At 38.1% G+C, this 15,055-nt stretch overlaps 1 protein-coding gene and 1 long non-coding RNA gene across 3 annotated transcripts in view; one reads left to right on the top strand and one right to left on the bottom strand.

Annotated features, from left to right (window-relative positions):
* LRFN2 (leucine rich repeat and fibronectin type III domain containing 2) overlaps window positions 1-15,055 on the top strand; it is a 148,034-nt gene that overhangs the window by 115,745 nt on the left and 17,234 nt on the right. The gene's annotated exons all lie outside the window — the stretch shown is intronic.
* On the bottom strand, window positions 1,050-8,789 carry LOC141523583 (uncharacterized). Its single transcript, XR_012478520.1, has 3 exons — window positions 8,688-8,789; window positions 3,606-3,726; window positions 1,050-3,290 (listed from the first exon to the last, which is right to left on the bottom strand). It is a non-coding gene; the product is annotated as an uncharacterized LOC141523583 (long non-coding RNA).

Genomic DNA, 15,055 nt, shown 5'->3' with positions numbered 1-15,055 from the left:
GTTTCCTCATCTGAACACCAATGAAATTCTATATCAATGAAATCATAGGTCTGCCCTACCCCCCAAACCCCAACAACAACAAAAAATAAGAGGGGGGGTTTCCCTTTTCTGCTCCTGAACATATTACAACTGCCTTGTACCCATTAGTCCTTATTCTAGTCTTTGATGCCCCAATTGAAGAAAATACCTTCCATCTAAGTCCCTGAGTATCAGGTGACTCTGACCTTGCAGTCTTATTTCCCCAAGTGGTTGTTCAGTGGATAGAGTGCCAGGTCTGAAGTCAGGAAGACCTGGGTTCATATCTAGCCTCAGCCACTTACTAGTTGTGTGTCCCCTAAGTTACTTAATCTCCCTCAGTCTCAGTTTCCTCATACATAACCTGGGGACAATAACACCTATCTCACAAGGATCAAATGAGATAACATATAATAATAAATATGATATAAACTTAGTGTAGTACCTAGCTTATAGTACCTAATTCTCTATCTATCATCCTGTAACATAAGTGACTTCCTTGGACTCACACAAGCATACTGTCATCAGAACTGAGATTCTAACTCAGGTCTTCTAACCCCAGCATTCCTTCCATTATCCTCCAAATGATCCATGGACATCCAACTGATATCCATTCATCCTTATCCCATTTCAAGATATCTCTTAGGTTATCTGTCCCTATTAAGTCCTTCCTGCTTCCTCCCAGGCTTCCCACCAAGCTCTTCTTTTCTGCTGATGACGCAGATATGGACTTTCACAAAAGGAGACTTCAAAGAGAAAATAAACAAAGCACAAATACTTGGAAGGGCTTGATTTCCTCATCTCAATGAACCTGGTTTCATTCTGACATCCAATGGTGGTCTCCTAGCTGGTGTACCCAGTGATCAGAGAAGAGCCAGACCAATTAGCTGATGCCATCTAAGACCAATTCATATTGATGAACAGTGCTGAATTGGCTCCTAGGAAATGACAGACATTGACATTTAAGAAGATCTAATACGATCACATATTTGTAGCCCAGAGACATTGAAATGCATTTAACTGGATCTCTTCATTGCTAATTGTTCCTTAGAGACTGGCTAGTCAGCTCCTAGACATAGGGAGAGCATAGTAGTGGAAAGGAAAGATTATTTATTCCTAATCACAATTAGAACACAACAGTCAAGTACTAGGCCCCAATATCAAAGAACTAAATAAGCAGCAAAGTCATTTAATGAACGTGGTATCCTGTCTTCCTTGCTATCTCCCCAAGCAACCAGAGTCAACCCTGAAATCACACATTCCTCAAACTGGGAGATCTGAGGCAAGGTGGGGGGAAGGATTGAGGAGTAGAGAATAATAGTTGGGAATAGCTGGGAATTAATATTATTAATAACTAAAACTTATACAACTTTTTAGGGGGTTGCAAAATACACTGTATAGCTCATCTATTAAGTGTCTAAGGTAAGAATCAGATCATCATATATTGAGAGTTCCTTCCAGGACTTTAGAGTTCAGCAAATCCAAATCTCTCATTTTACAGAATGAGAAAGTGAGGCATTGAGAGTTTAAAGTGATTTGCTCAGAGCCATGCAGCTAAGCAAATGTCTTAAGCAGAATTTGAACTCATTCCTTCTTGATTTCAAGCCCACACTCTGTCCATTGGACAACCTAGATTTCCTCACTACACGTCTAACTCTTGATTCATTATACCACCTAGCTGGCTCAGTAATTTAAATATACAGGGAACCTCTACCTGTTTGACTCCCATTTTAAGGATTTTCAACAAAGCTCTGAAAATAAGCAACCAGAGACCCTGTTTCCCAGAGTCCTACCAGATCTAAATAATCTCATTATCTCATTGCCCTGGTCACCCTTTCCTGCCCTTTTTTTTTGTTTTGTTTTTCTCATTACTTGGTTGCCTTCTGAGACAGATGGTCTTTACCCAACATTCTCGGAATCCTTGAATCACAGAGTGGCAATTCCAAAGAATATTAATAGTCACTTATAGGGCTAATGAATGGTATGCTGAATAGAGTCAGGCTATGTGACCTTGGCCATTCAACTCTTGAAATCTCAGGTTCCTCAGCTGTAAAATCCTTAAATAGGTAGGCAAGGGAGGTAGCACCTTCCTCACAGGGTTGTTGGAAGTCTCAAATATGATAGAATGGTGACAAAGAGTAGACCTATTCTTTCGGTGATTTAGGAAGGATGCAGACTTACAAGTACTGTCTAGAACACATATTAAGTGATTTGTTCCTGGTAATATAGCCTTTCCCATTTTTAAGGTACTATGCAATATCAAATACTTCTTTCTAAACTAAATATGTCAAACACACAGGCTGTGTGTGGCAGACAATATTCTCAAGTGACCCCAAATCAGGTTAAAATGAAACTGGGAAATACTTAACAAAATAAATAAAAATATAATAAAGCACAGATCATATTAATATGTGGTTTTCTAAGTTGATATGCAGCCCACAGGGATCTTTACATATAGCTGAGTGGCCTCCTTTTGTACATGAGTTTGACACCATTGGTGGCTGACACTACTTCTTTTTTTAGAAATGGGAAGCTGACACTTCAAAAAAGGCAGTGACTTGCCCATGGTCATGTGAGTGATATAAAACAGATATTGGAACTCTTCTTAGTTAGAGGTTTTCCTTTTACTTCCCCCATCCTCTTCCAATGCCCCCACTAAGTTTGTTGTTATGGACAGAATATCCCCACCCCTTTGGACTTGAGAAACTTGCTTCAGATATACATTTTGTTCTCATGCTTAATGAATTCCTTTCCCTGACTGTCTGGCTTCCTTAGAGTGTCAGAGAGATGATAAGTAGATATAGAGAGCAGAGAAGTGCTGAGTGTTTTCCTCCTGTCCACCAAGAAGAAAGGTGCGTGTGTATAGGGGTGGGAAGGTGGCTACTTTGGGGGCAAGAATGGCAGTCCAAGACCAAGTCAGCATCTCTGGAAATTGAATATGCAGCTCTTTTTAATTTTCTTTTTTGGAATCTGATCTATTTGAAACTCAGTCAGAGGATCTTTAATAAAGGATGGTTAGTTTTAAATTTAACACATAGTGTGAACATAGTGGAAAGGCTATCCAAGGAAAAGGCAGGCAATCTATCATTTCATGAACAAAGTGTGTACCTACTATGCACCAAATTCTGATCACTTAGTGATGCCCCCATTGTGATGGAGAACATAGACCATGTTTTGGTGAAGTTCCAGAAGTGAGAGAATTGGAACAGTCTTATATTCCTCCTCAGGGAGTCCCAGGCTGATAGGAAGGGCTCAGATCCTCTCCTCATGAATACCTATAATGATGAGAGATATATTTTATGCCCTCCAGGAGCTTCCAGACTGATCTGAGTTATGACAACTGGTGGTGGAGACAGGATATCCATACCCACCCCCCCATCCCCATCCCACACATACACATATACATACATACATACATACATACATACAAAGTGACTAAAAAGCACCTTCAGTGTTATCAAGATCAGAGGAATAGAGTTTGAATCTGACATAATCCAAGAGAGTTTAACTTCACCCTGTTCATCACCCCCCACCTCAATCTTCCCCTACTTCATTAGTCAATCAATCAAAAACAAGTGCCCACTATGTACCAGGTTCTATGCTATAAGACTGAACTCATCTCAACCATGAGCTTGTATCCTGTGTAGAGGTCATTTAGTGTATCCTGGGTCAATGAGTCTTCTTTGTTCTTGCCAATAGACTTTGATGACTCTGGAAGAGAAAGACTTAAATTCAATTCACATTGAAATCAAGACATCAACCCTTTGAAAACAAAAGACAAACAACAACAACACACATAGTCTAACAAACACCTTAAGTAGGTATTTGGAGAAGGTAGAGAACTAGCAGTTGGACTTGGGGTGGAAGGAGCCAGGAAAGACTCAAGGCCATCTCAAATGATACAAAAGACTTTAAACTAAAGGCTTATATACGTGCTTGATCTGGAACTGTATTCTATAAAATGTGCTGTCTCTAACTTTCATGGACTTAAGAGCCTAAAGCAAATAATATTCATATTCCTAGATAATCAGAAGATATTATTGCCATATAAAGCTAGGGCAATTGTACTATGGAGATGGCAAAGTAGCAGGGTATACCAATAGCTTTGATAAAGACATCCCTCTCAAGCTGGATTTACCTGTAGTTTTCACATAAAAATCAGAAGAAAGAGGGAGTTTATTGTTGGGGAGTTTGTTATTTTTTTCCTTTTCTGACATAGCTTAAGGTCAGTCTACAACTGATGATCACACAAAATGTCTACAAGCCCTGGCACCCAAGAATTAGGAGGAGAGAAATTTTTTTCCACACCATTAAAATAGGACCAGTTTCTCATACTCTTTTATCCCAAGGAAATTCATCACTTTGACGAATTACTGACTCTATAGCTGACTGCTCCATGAACAAGAACACTGCATCTCTTGGCTTCAGGCATTTTCTCTGATTGTGCCCTATAGCTAGAATGTTCTCTCTTCTGACTCCCCAGGCCTCCTGATCTCTCTGGCTTCCGTTAAAATGCCATCTTTTACTTGGAAGTCTTCCCTGGTCCTTCTTAATTCTAGAACTTCTCAGTTAATTATTTCCTATTTATCCTACATACAGTTTGATTTGTGTATTATTTGTGATCTCTTCCATTAGATTATAAGATCCATGAGGGCAGGGACTATTTTTGCCTCTTTTTGTATTGCAGCACTTAGTCAGTGCTTGCCACATGGTAAGCACCTAATAAATGTTGATTAATTGATAGAGACTGCAGGACCAAAGGTCTGTGTCCCTGTGGGCAGGCATAGCCCTCTTTGCTCAACTAAAGCTGACTCTACCGAGATGCTAACAAGAGCTCCCTGCTGTTGCTGGACTCATTCTGGCATAATTTCCAATAATCTCCATGATTGCTCAGCTGGATGTTAACTAACATTCTTGTCATTTGTCTTGTAAAGATTCTTAAAAAAGATTCTTGCAAAAGAGAAAGTGAAATGGGCAAAGGAAAGGAGAGAGGCTCTCACTCCATGGCCTGGACATTGGAATTCTCTACCTCCCAACCATAATACTAAGAGGGAAGGAGTATCACAGAATTGCAGAGTGTGGGGATCCCCCACTGGAAAGTACCTAACAAGGGTCATCTAGCTGTACCTGAAGACTTCAGGGGAGGAGAAAGCACCATGCATTCTGAGGCAGCCCATATCTTGGGATGGATGTAGTTGTTAGAGAATTGTTTTGCTTATACAAAACCTCAATCCTCTACCTGATGGACCAAACCAAGGTCCAGTCTCTGCTCCATGACAGCCTACCAAAAACTTAGAAAAAACTATCATGTTCCACCCCACCTAGTCATCTCTTTCCCCAATGTCTTTAACTTATGTGATGTGGACTTGAAGCCCTTTATCACTCTGTGTGACTCCCTTTGGATACCATCCGGTTTATCAATGACCTCCCTAAACTTTAGAGTCAAGTACAGAAAATAATGGGTCACTAGTTGGCACAATGGATGGAGTGCCAAACCTGGATTCAGTTCAAATCCAACCTCAGCCATTTGCTAATTGTGTGACCCTGGACAAGTCACTTAATCCTATTTGCCTCAATTTCCTTATTGGAAAGTGAGTTGGAGAAGGAAATGGCAGAAAATCATAAAAGGGGTCACAAAAAAGTCGGAATCATGACTGAAATGACTGAATAAGAACAACCCAGAAGATAATACTTCAGATGAGGTCTGGGTCAGATCAGCATACATAAGGGACTTCCCTTTTGTTCCCTGGAAATTGTGTCTCTCTCAATACAGCCCAAGATTGAATTAACTTTTGCTCATGCTATCTAGGAATATGCTGGATTGAACCACTTTGAGAATACCAACTGTTAATTTTTCAGTGTGAGTATTTACACCTTGGAAAATAAGCAAACATTACAAATCAGGGCTTTATCTAGTATTTTGTTAAATATCTAGCCTTAAGAAAGTGTTGGAAAAATATTAATAATGTATCTTAAACTTAAAAATATGTCTTCAATGTTATATATACTTATACAGGCACATATATGTACAGGTACATATAAAATACATGCACACATATACACACATGTGTTATATATCTATAGGTAGGTATATATATATACATATATATATATATGTATATATATATATATATTATATATATACATACACACATATGTACAAACACCTCCCCCCCAGAGAGCCATTTTTGTTAAACCTTCACCAGCATACCTATGGATATTAGTGACTCATATTAAGCATGCAATCCAGTAAAAATCCCAGATTTTCTTTTTTTAAATGAAATACAATCTAAGTATGTCTACCCATCCTATACTTATGAAATTGTTTTTGTACCTAATTGTTAGATTTTATTTTCTTCCCTATTCATCTCAGTCAATCAGCAAATATTCATTAAGTACTTATTATATGCCAGACACTGTGCTTTAATCTCTAAGGATCTTTTAGATTTTTACTGTCATCCAGTATGTTAATTCCCCACCCAAGTTCATGCTATTTGTAGATCTGACAAACAAATTAGCTATACTTTTAACCAAGTAATTGATAAAAACGTGAAAAAGCATAAGATAAAGCAGAGATAGTTGAGGCACTCCCCTAGAGACCTCCTGCCAAGACTTTACCCACAAATGTAAATCAAGCTCATCTCTAATTTTCAGCTTCTCTAAAAAAAAAAAGGACAATGTTTGCCTTTCTCCTGTACTGCAGACCTCTCCCACTGTCCATTATCTTTCAGATATCATCGACCATGACTCCATTAATCACATCAACCAATTATTTCAGAGAGTGGCTTATGTGGGCAAAGTGATTTGAATTTAGCCAGGGCAGCTAGGTACACTCTTCTTTTCTTTTTACATATCTTGGACATCAATTACCATGTTAATTAATTTGATTTTCTCACTTCCAATATGCTCATCTTTCTCCTCAGCAGAGAAAATAGAAGCAAAATAAAAACTGAGCCACTCTGCCTTCTCTCAGTTGTTATGATACCATCAGTTGTTATGATACCATCTACTCCAAAAAAAGAACATCAGTCATTCTTTGATCATCTTTTCCTCAATTTGGATTTTTTCCATGACTTCCCTTGATAGCCTCCACTCATTCTGATTTTTGTCATTCCTGAAACTATGTTTGTATATAGGACTCCTTTATATTCATCCTCTGTTTCATGCTGGGGTTTTTTTCTGTTTTGTTAATCTTTCACACTTAAGTTTAAAAAATCTTTAAGTTATTTGGAAGATCTCTATGTATCTATTTTAGTCTCTTAGGATCTTACAAGATCCAATCAGTTTTAATAATCATAGTTCATTCAAGACCTGTCTAATTGGAAAATGGAGCAGTGAACTTCAAAACTTTCATTTAAGGATAGGTTCAGGTCCAGTATGGGTACCTTCCTCCCCGTTCCCACATTTCAAGTTTCCTTTTCTGTACTGGCTTTCCTCATTAGATTATTATCTTCTGAAGGGATGCAACTATCTTTTAATCTGCATTTGTATTTCCAGCATTTAGTTAGTTCAAGGCAAATATTAGATATTTAATAAATGTTTATTGATTGACAATTGTTTTCCCTTTCTTCAATAGAATTGTTTTCCTTAGTACTTGAAGGGTTCTGAATCTGGAAGGGTCCCAAGAACTTTTCATTTTAATGTTTCAATGACTTTGGATTTCTTTGACTTCTCCACCATAGCTCCTTCCCCTACTCTTAGCAGCTTTCTTTTGTATGTTGTCTCCCCCTATTAAATTGTAAATTCCTTGAGGTAATGGACTCTCTTTTGCCTTTCATTAAATCCCTAGTGTCTGGTAAAAGTAAAGGATTAACAAATGTTTATTAACTGTTGACTAAGACAGAGTATAACAAAATTTCCCATAAATTTTTGGAGGGAATGGTCATGCCCTCCATAATGTTACTGTCATTTCCACTTCAGTAACCAATTTTACCCTTCTTACTATTAATCATATGCAAAATAGCATTCCCCCAACTGCTTTCATCACCTTTTGAAGGATGAAATTTGCATCAAGCTAAGTCAAGAAGATATGGAAGACTCTGCTTTTGGCAGTTGTCTGGATAACTGAAGTTGCCCATCATTGCCATACAATATTTCAGTGCTAGGATTATGAGCACTCTCCCAAACTATTTATCTATTCCCTTTCTGACTAGGATTCTGTCCAAGAACATATCTCTGAACAGGATGAACCTTGTGGATTCTCCTGTCTCTGATGAAGCCTATGAAGTCTTTCTCAGAATATCTGAAATAAAATATACAAGAATATAAAAAAGAAAAGATGAATGAAAATAAAGATGTTATCATTCTACTTCAATCCAGGTTCACAGATTCTCTGAAATCTATCCATAGCTTCTTTGGGGTACCATAAATTCTAAATTAAATACCTGATCTAAAATATCTCTTCAAATGATTACTGAAATTTCACCAGGTCCCCTTTCCCTCATCTCACTGAGGTGAATATTGCAATGTGGGTGAATGTAAAGTGCCAATCAGAAGACTTGGGTTTTAATCCCAGCTCCAATATTTCCTAATTGAGTGACAGTGGAAAAGGTAATTAATACCTCTGAACCTCAGGTTCCTCACCTTTAGTGATCCTTGAAGCCCTTTCCAGTTCCAAATTCATGATTTGATTCTTTTAAAGAGTCAAATCATTAATGCATGGTGGTACATACCTGTAGTCTTTGCAACCAGGAAAGCTGAAGTTGCTGAGTTCTAGAGTTCTGAGCTGCAGTAGGTTAACTTGATGTCCATGCCAAGTCCTGCAGCAATATGATGAGTCCCTAAGGAAAGGAGGACACCAGATTGTGTGAGAAGGGGAAAAGTGGCCCAAGACAAAAGTAGAACAGATCAAAATTTCTGTATTAAAATGGGAGGAGAGGGAAGGGTGTCAGGCTTCTGCTGGGGGGGGGGGGGAAGAGACAGTCAGAGATAGAGAAGAAGAAGAAGAAGAAGAAGAAGAAGAAGAAGAAGAAGAAGAAGAAGAAGAAGAAGGAAAGAAGGAGGAGGGGAGGGAAGAGGAAGAAAAGGAGGAGGAAGAAAGAAAGGAAGGAAGGAGAAAAGGAGGAAGGAAAGATAGAAAAAAAAAAAGAAAAAAGGAAGGGAAGATCACAGCAAAGTAACCCACTAAGTCCTTAACATCTTCCTGTGAATGAATTTTATCTGGATCATTTTCTCAGAGGATACTGGGTAGTAGGAGAGCTGTGGGAGGAGTGGGAGTTTTCTTACTTCTTCCCTTGTTGTCATAAATAAGGAGTAAAAATAGAAGATGCCTCAGAGCTACTCAGAACTGGGTCAACTTGGCCTAATCAACTTCCCCTTGTATTTTCTTAGGCTCAGATCAGTTTCCCAGGTCCCTAACACTACTCACAGAGAGTGATGAATATCCATACAAGATATCCCCATCCTCATAGGAATGTACAGACCCAAACCTGAATGAGTGGGTTCAAAGGGAGACACACTTTGATTCATATAAATGGGCATAAGGGATTGGTATTTCAGGGCAGCAAATGAGGAGCTCTCTGAAATCATCTCAGTTGTGGAGCATAACATATTGAATCCAACAATAACCTTACCTGCTAAAGCAAAAAGTAAGCATCACAGGGCGGCTAGGTGGCGCAGTGGATAGAGCACCAGCCCTGGAGTCAGGAGTACCTGGGTTCAAATCCAGCCTCAGACACTTAATAATTACCTAGCTGTGTGGCCTTGGGCAAGCCACTTAACCCCCATTGCCTTGAAAAACAAAAAACAAAAAAAAAAAGTAAGCATCAAAACAAGTCATCAACATGACCTCAGGCTTCACTAGCTCCCTGCTGTCAAATTGCTGATGCATCAACTGATAAATTACCTGTCATAGTTGCATGAATGCAACTACATTTTCCCTTTTATGATCAACATCCCTGTCTTAGAAATGGGTATCCTGAAGTGATCCCTAAGTAGCCCTAGTCTTATTTCCTACCTGTCAAATATCCTTGAAGCCTTATTAAGGATTTGATAGCTGTAAGTAGAAAATAATGAGAAGGATGAATGCAAGGGTTGATAGTATGGAGAAAGGTGGGTATGGGTCAGGACCTAAAGAGAAAGTTTTATTTTATTTTTAATTATTTATTCATTTTGAACTTAAATACAAAATGACAAAAAAAATTCACAGCACATGTACACAGCACAATATAAAAAGAGAATTCCAAATAAAATCATGAATTTTCATTTCACACCATTTACTTAAAAAAAACAACTATGGAATAAATACTACACATATGCTTTTCTGTGCTTCCTTCCAAGTTTTCTTTTGATCTCTTCTACACTCCCCCCCCCCCCCACCCCACCATCTTCCCACACTGCCCTGGAGAAAATTCCCACTAGACACAAAGAAGTATGCATGTGTGTGTGTGTGTGTGTGTGTGTGTGTGTGTGTGTGTGTGTGTGTGTGTAGATATATATATATATATATATATATTTATAAATATGTATGTATATATCTGTGTATATGGGTGTATGTGTGTATGTATGTATGTATGTAAAACAAGAGAAAGTTTTAAACCCCTCCCTTTTCTGACACAAGAATACAGACTGATGTTTTATTCAGTTAAGGCTGTTCCATGCCAAACATTCTTCTAAGCATTGAGACTAGGACTTAATAAAGGATGGAGGGACTAATATCGTCTATGGTTACTGGCATGAATTTTTGGTCGGGCCCTAGGCTGTTAAAACTATAAAAAGCACTGGAAATCATTTGGTTCCAACTTTTTCCATTTACTGAAAGGAAACAATCTTGGAAGGGAAAAGACTTGCTCAGGGTCACAGGATAAGAAGTAGGTCAGTAACTATAACTCAGATCTTTTACCCCATCCCAACACCCCCACCCCTGATGCAACAAGCTTTCTATTACACCTTATTTCCTCTCTTTGTTTGTTGTTAGTTTCTGAACCTATTTTGTCAATTCATAGGCTTCAAAATAGGCTAGGTGGTGTGGTGAAAAGTGCTGAGTTTGGAATCAGGAAGACATTTACTAACTGTATGACTTTGGGCAAGTCATTTTACTCTGTTGGCCTCACTTTTCTTATCTGTAAAATGAGCCGGAGAAGGGAATGAGAAACCACTCCAATATCTGCCAAGAAAATGTCAAAATGGGATCATGAAGAGTCTGAAACAACTCAGCAACATCAAAGGTCTCAAATTGTACAGAGAGGAGCAAAAGACTAGGAATCTGAAGACATAAATTCTAATCCTGACTCTGTCCCTATATGACTTCAAAGTTAAGGCTATAGCCTCAGTATTTACCTCTTTAAAATAGGAGAGTGGATTAGGTGATTTCTAAATTCAAATCCTGCTCAAAGATCTTAGGTCTTAACCCTAACCTTCCTTGCTCCCGCATTTCCAACCTTTTCCATGCCTGTGGTGGCCTAATGGAGAGTGAGCTAGGGTTTGGAGTACAAATGCTGACTCCAGATAATTGCTAATTCCTCCATTAGATTGTAAGCTCCTTGAAAGCAGGAACTATCTTTTCTCTCTTTTTGTACCTCCAGATCATACATAGTAGGTGATTAATAATTGATTGTGTGACCCTGAACAAGTCGCTTAACATCTTTCTTGTTCACTTTCCTCAACTGGAAATTAGGTTAATAATACCATCTATTTCACAAGGTTGTTGTGAGAATCAAATGAAATGATTTTTGTAAAAGACTTAGAACAATTACAATGCTGGTTTTATTGATTTTATTTATTCATTCATTTACAGTGTATTGTGGTAGAAACTGAAGGAAACAGAAATTTTAGGTAAGACAAACTCAATCCTCATGCTCTTTTAGTCTTTTTTTCTCTAAAACACTGGATTTGGAGTCAGTATAGTAGAAAGATCATAAAATCTGAAATCAGAAAACCTACTTTGCATAGGTTTTTGACTAGTGTCAAGAACTAGGAACAATTCATTTCCTCTCTCTGAGCCTCAGTTTCTTTAATTGTAAAATGAAGGAATTGTAATTTATAAAGTCTCATGTTCCTACCAAATCTTGATTTAAATACTATGATGTTTTACTCCCATGATATAAATGTATTTATTTATATATATTCAAAACATGCTGCTCTCAGTGTCTTACATGGAGGCTAGAATATAAGACATAAACCGAAGAGAGGATAGTTACAAAGCCTCAGGAAGTCCACAAGTTTTCCATTAGTGAAAAGCAAATAGGCAATAATGGCAGGATACCATGGTGCTCTAATATAGTCCTGTAATCAATAATTTGTCTGAAAAGCCTTGGAATTCTCATTGGGCTACCACAGTCATCTATGGTTTTTAGCAGACCTCCCCCAGGCAAGACAGAAGAGCTTACTTTTTTGACAAGCACAGAATAAAATCTTCCTAACTCCAATTACTCAGCTCCTCTTGCTCTGCAAACAATAGGGAATTGGAAAAGGTGATTGTTAAAAGCCAGATTGTAGCAGCCCATGACTTTGGCATTGAAGAACCACTAAAACAAATATAGGTAATATCCTCAGCCTCCACCACCTCTAACATGAACATTTCTTTCTTTTCTTTTTCCTTTCTCTCTTTTCTATCCTATCTTTTTTTGTTTTCCCTACTCTCCTTCCTTTTATTTCTTTTATTTCTTCCTTAAATTCCTTTCTTTTATATGCTCCTTCATCTGTCTTCTGTCTTCCTCCTTTCCCTTTTACAGTCATTTCCCTCTCTTTCATTCTATCCCAGTTTTTCTTCCCTTCATCCTGCCTCTAGTCTCAACTATTTAGGGAGCTTTTTAGACCCAAAGAGGTTCCTTCTCTTGTTGAGGAAAATTGAGGGAGAAGTGCTGTAATTTGTCAAGATAAAAATCTGAGCATGATCCATTTATTAGTATAATAAGCAAATACCAATAAATTAGACCTCTCAATATTTAAGGATTCATTTACAGTACAAGTAACTCTTTAATACAGTTAAAAGATAGTAGATTGTGGTACAAAAATAGTCCAGTAATGAAAATTACATCTATGACTATGATTGTTCTGAGAAAAGATGGAAAGTGGGCTATGCTTGACTTGACCTAGAGATGAAATTCCACAACCCAGAGCAAACAGAAAGCATACAGCATTGTCTAATATCCTTGGGAAAGTTCTGTGGTAACAAGCATCTTATTTTCAGATTATTATTGTTTTCTTGTTCAGTTATATAGCCCATGGACTATAGCTAATACTTCTATAGGGTTTTCTTGGCAAAGATATTAGAGTGGTTTGCCATTTCCTTCTCTAGTGAATTAAGGCGGAGATAAATGACTTGTCCAGAGTCACACAACTAATAAGTGTTTGAGGACAAATTTAAATTCAGGACTTATTGACCTAGTGCTTTATCCACTGAGTCATCTGGCTAGCTCCTAGTTTTAGATTTACCCCCCTTTATTTAAAAAAATTAAAATAAGTCCCATATTTTTATTTAGTTTAATTAGGATAATAAGCACTGTTCTTCCTCTACAAGTAAAGGACACCCCCAGTGTCCTTTAATTTTTCCAAAAAGAAGTTTGATTCAACTTTAAGAATTTCCCTGCTTTGGTATTGGGAGAAAATTAGATGCTGTGATATATATATATGTGTGTGTGTGTGTGTGTGTGTGTGTGTGTGTGTGTGTGTGTATATACACACACACACACATATATTATATATCTTCTTATCTCTTGGAAAGAACCATTACTGGGAGTCAGACATGGTGATTTAGGGTCACAACTCTACCAATAATTTCCTGGTGACTTTGGGAAAATAAGCTCATCTCTCTGAGTCTCAGTTTGCCTCATCTGTAGAAAAGAATTAATGGCCTCCCCTACCAATATCATATGATTGCCCTGAAAAACAAATTAAATGATGGTTTAAACTATTTCTTTCCCTAAGAACAAATAGCTTTTAAGGGTATTTGTGAACTGATTTATTACTCATCATGCTTTTCCATACTAGTTGCTCTGTGAGCTTCTATAGATCAGGAACCTTGTCCTCTGAAGCATCCTATAAAACCCTCTCAGCTCTGTTCGGAGTCAAATTCATTTGACTGGGAAGATAAGGGATAAGAAAGGGGAGGGGAAGATTGAGTGACATACAGCCTGACGAGGTATTTGAGGTATTTGTTTTAACCAGGTTCTGAGCCCCAACTGCCAACTGGTGAACCAGGAGTTTTCTCTATTAGCCTGATAACTGTACAAGAGCAGCTAGTAAAGTCCAGCTGAGAGGTAAAGCTTGGAAAGTCTCAGCATGGCTAGTGCTGGCACACTCAAACACTCATCAATATCACAGACAGGGGAATAGATTTCACAGCCTTGATGGGAAGGGTAGGTTCTCATGACTGCAGAGAAGCAAGAACATAGAGACAAGAGATTTGTTAGTTCTTTCTCTCTACTGGAAACTTGTAGAAAACAAGACACTATATCACTTATACACACAGTGACACAATATATACACTCCACAACCCTACAGATACTCACACAAATGAATTCACAACACTCTTACCTCCTACACACTGACAAATACATACAAACCTCCACACAAGGGCCAGTTATGGGTAGGGGTGGAGTAGGTGTTGAGATTTCAGAAGGATGAGGGGATTCAGAAATAATACTTGCCATCTCAGACTGCTGGATGACTACAATGCTTTATGTAAGAGCAAAACTTTCTTCTTATCAGAAGTTTAATGATCCAGTTTCTATTACCACTATGTCTGAGAGGAGGCATTGATGGGCTTTTACTTTCAACCTGAGAGACAATGGATTTAACTACCTTTGAGTCAAGACGGTGGGGTTAAAACTTTGGTTCTGATACTTTGCAAAGGTAGGACTTTAGGCAAGTCACTTAGCCCACTGGCCTCAGTTTCCTCATCTGTAGAATGAGGAGACTGGACAATGTAGTCCCATAAGATAAGGTTCCTTCCAGGTTTAGAACTTTTAAGTAATGACCAACTATCTCCTGAGAGCAAATTTCAGGATATGGGATCTCTTGGAGCAAGAAGGTTCTAAACAGGTGGGAGGAAGAGGAAGGCTTCTAGAAGCTAAGAAAATAGAGACTGAGGGCACTGAAG

The sequence above is a fragment of the Macrotis lagotis genome, chromosome 5 (genome assembly GCF_037893015.1).
Source record: "Macrotis lagotis isolate mMagLag1 chromosome 5, bilby.v1.9.chrom.fasta, whole genome shotgun sequence".
NCBI classification, from domain to species: Eukaryota; Metazoa; Chordata; class Mammalia; order Peramelemorphia; family Peramelidae; genus Macrotis; species Macrotis lagotis.
Note: the sequence above shows the minus strand (reverse complement) of the source record. Positions and strands in the feature narration are given on the sequence as shown.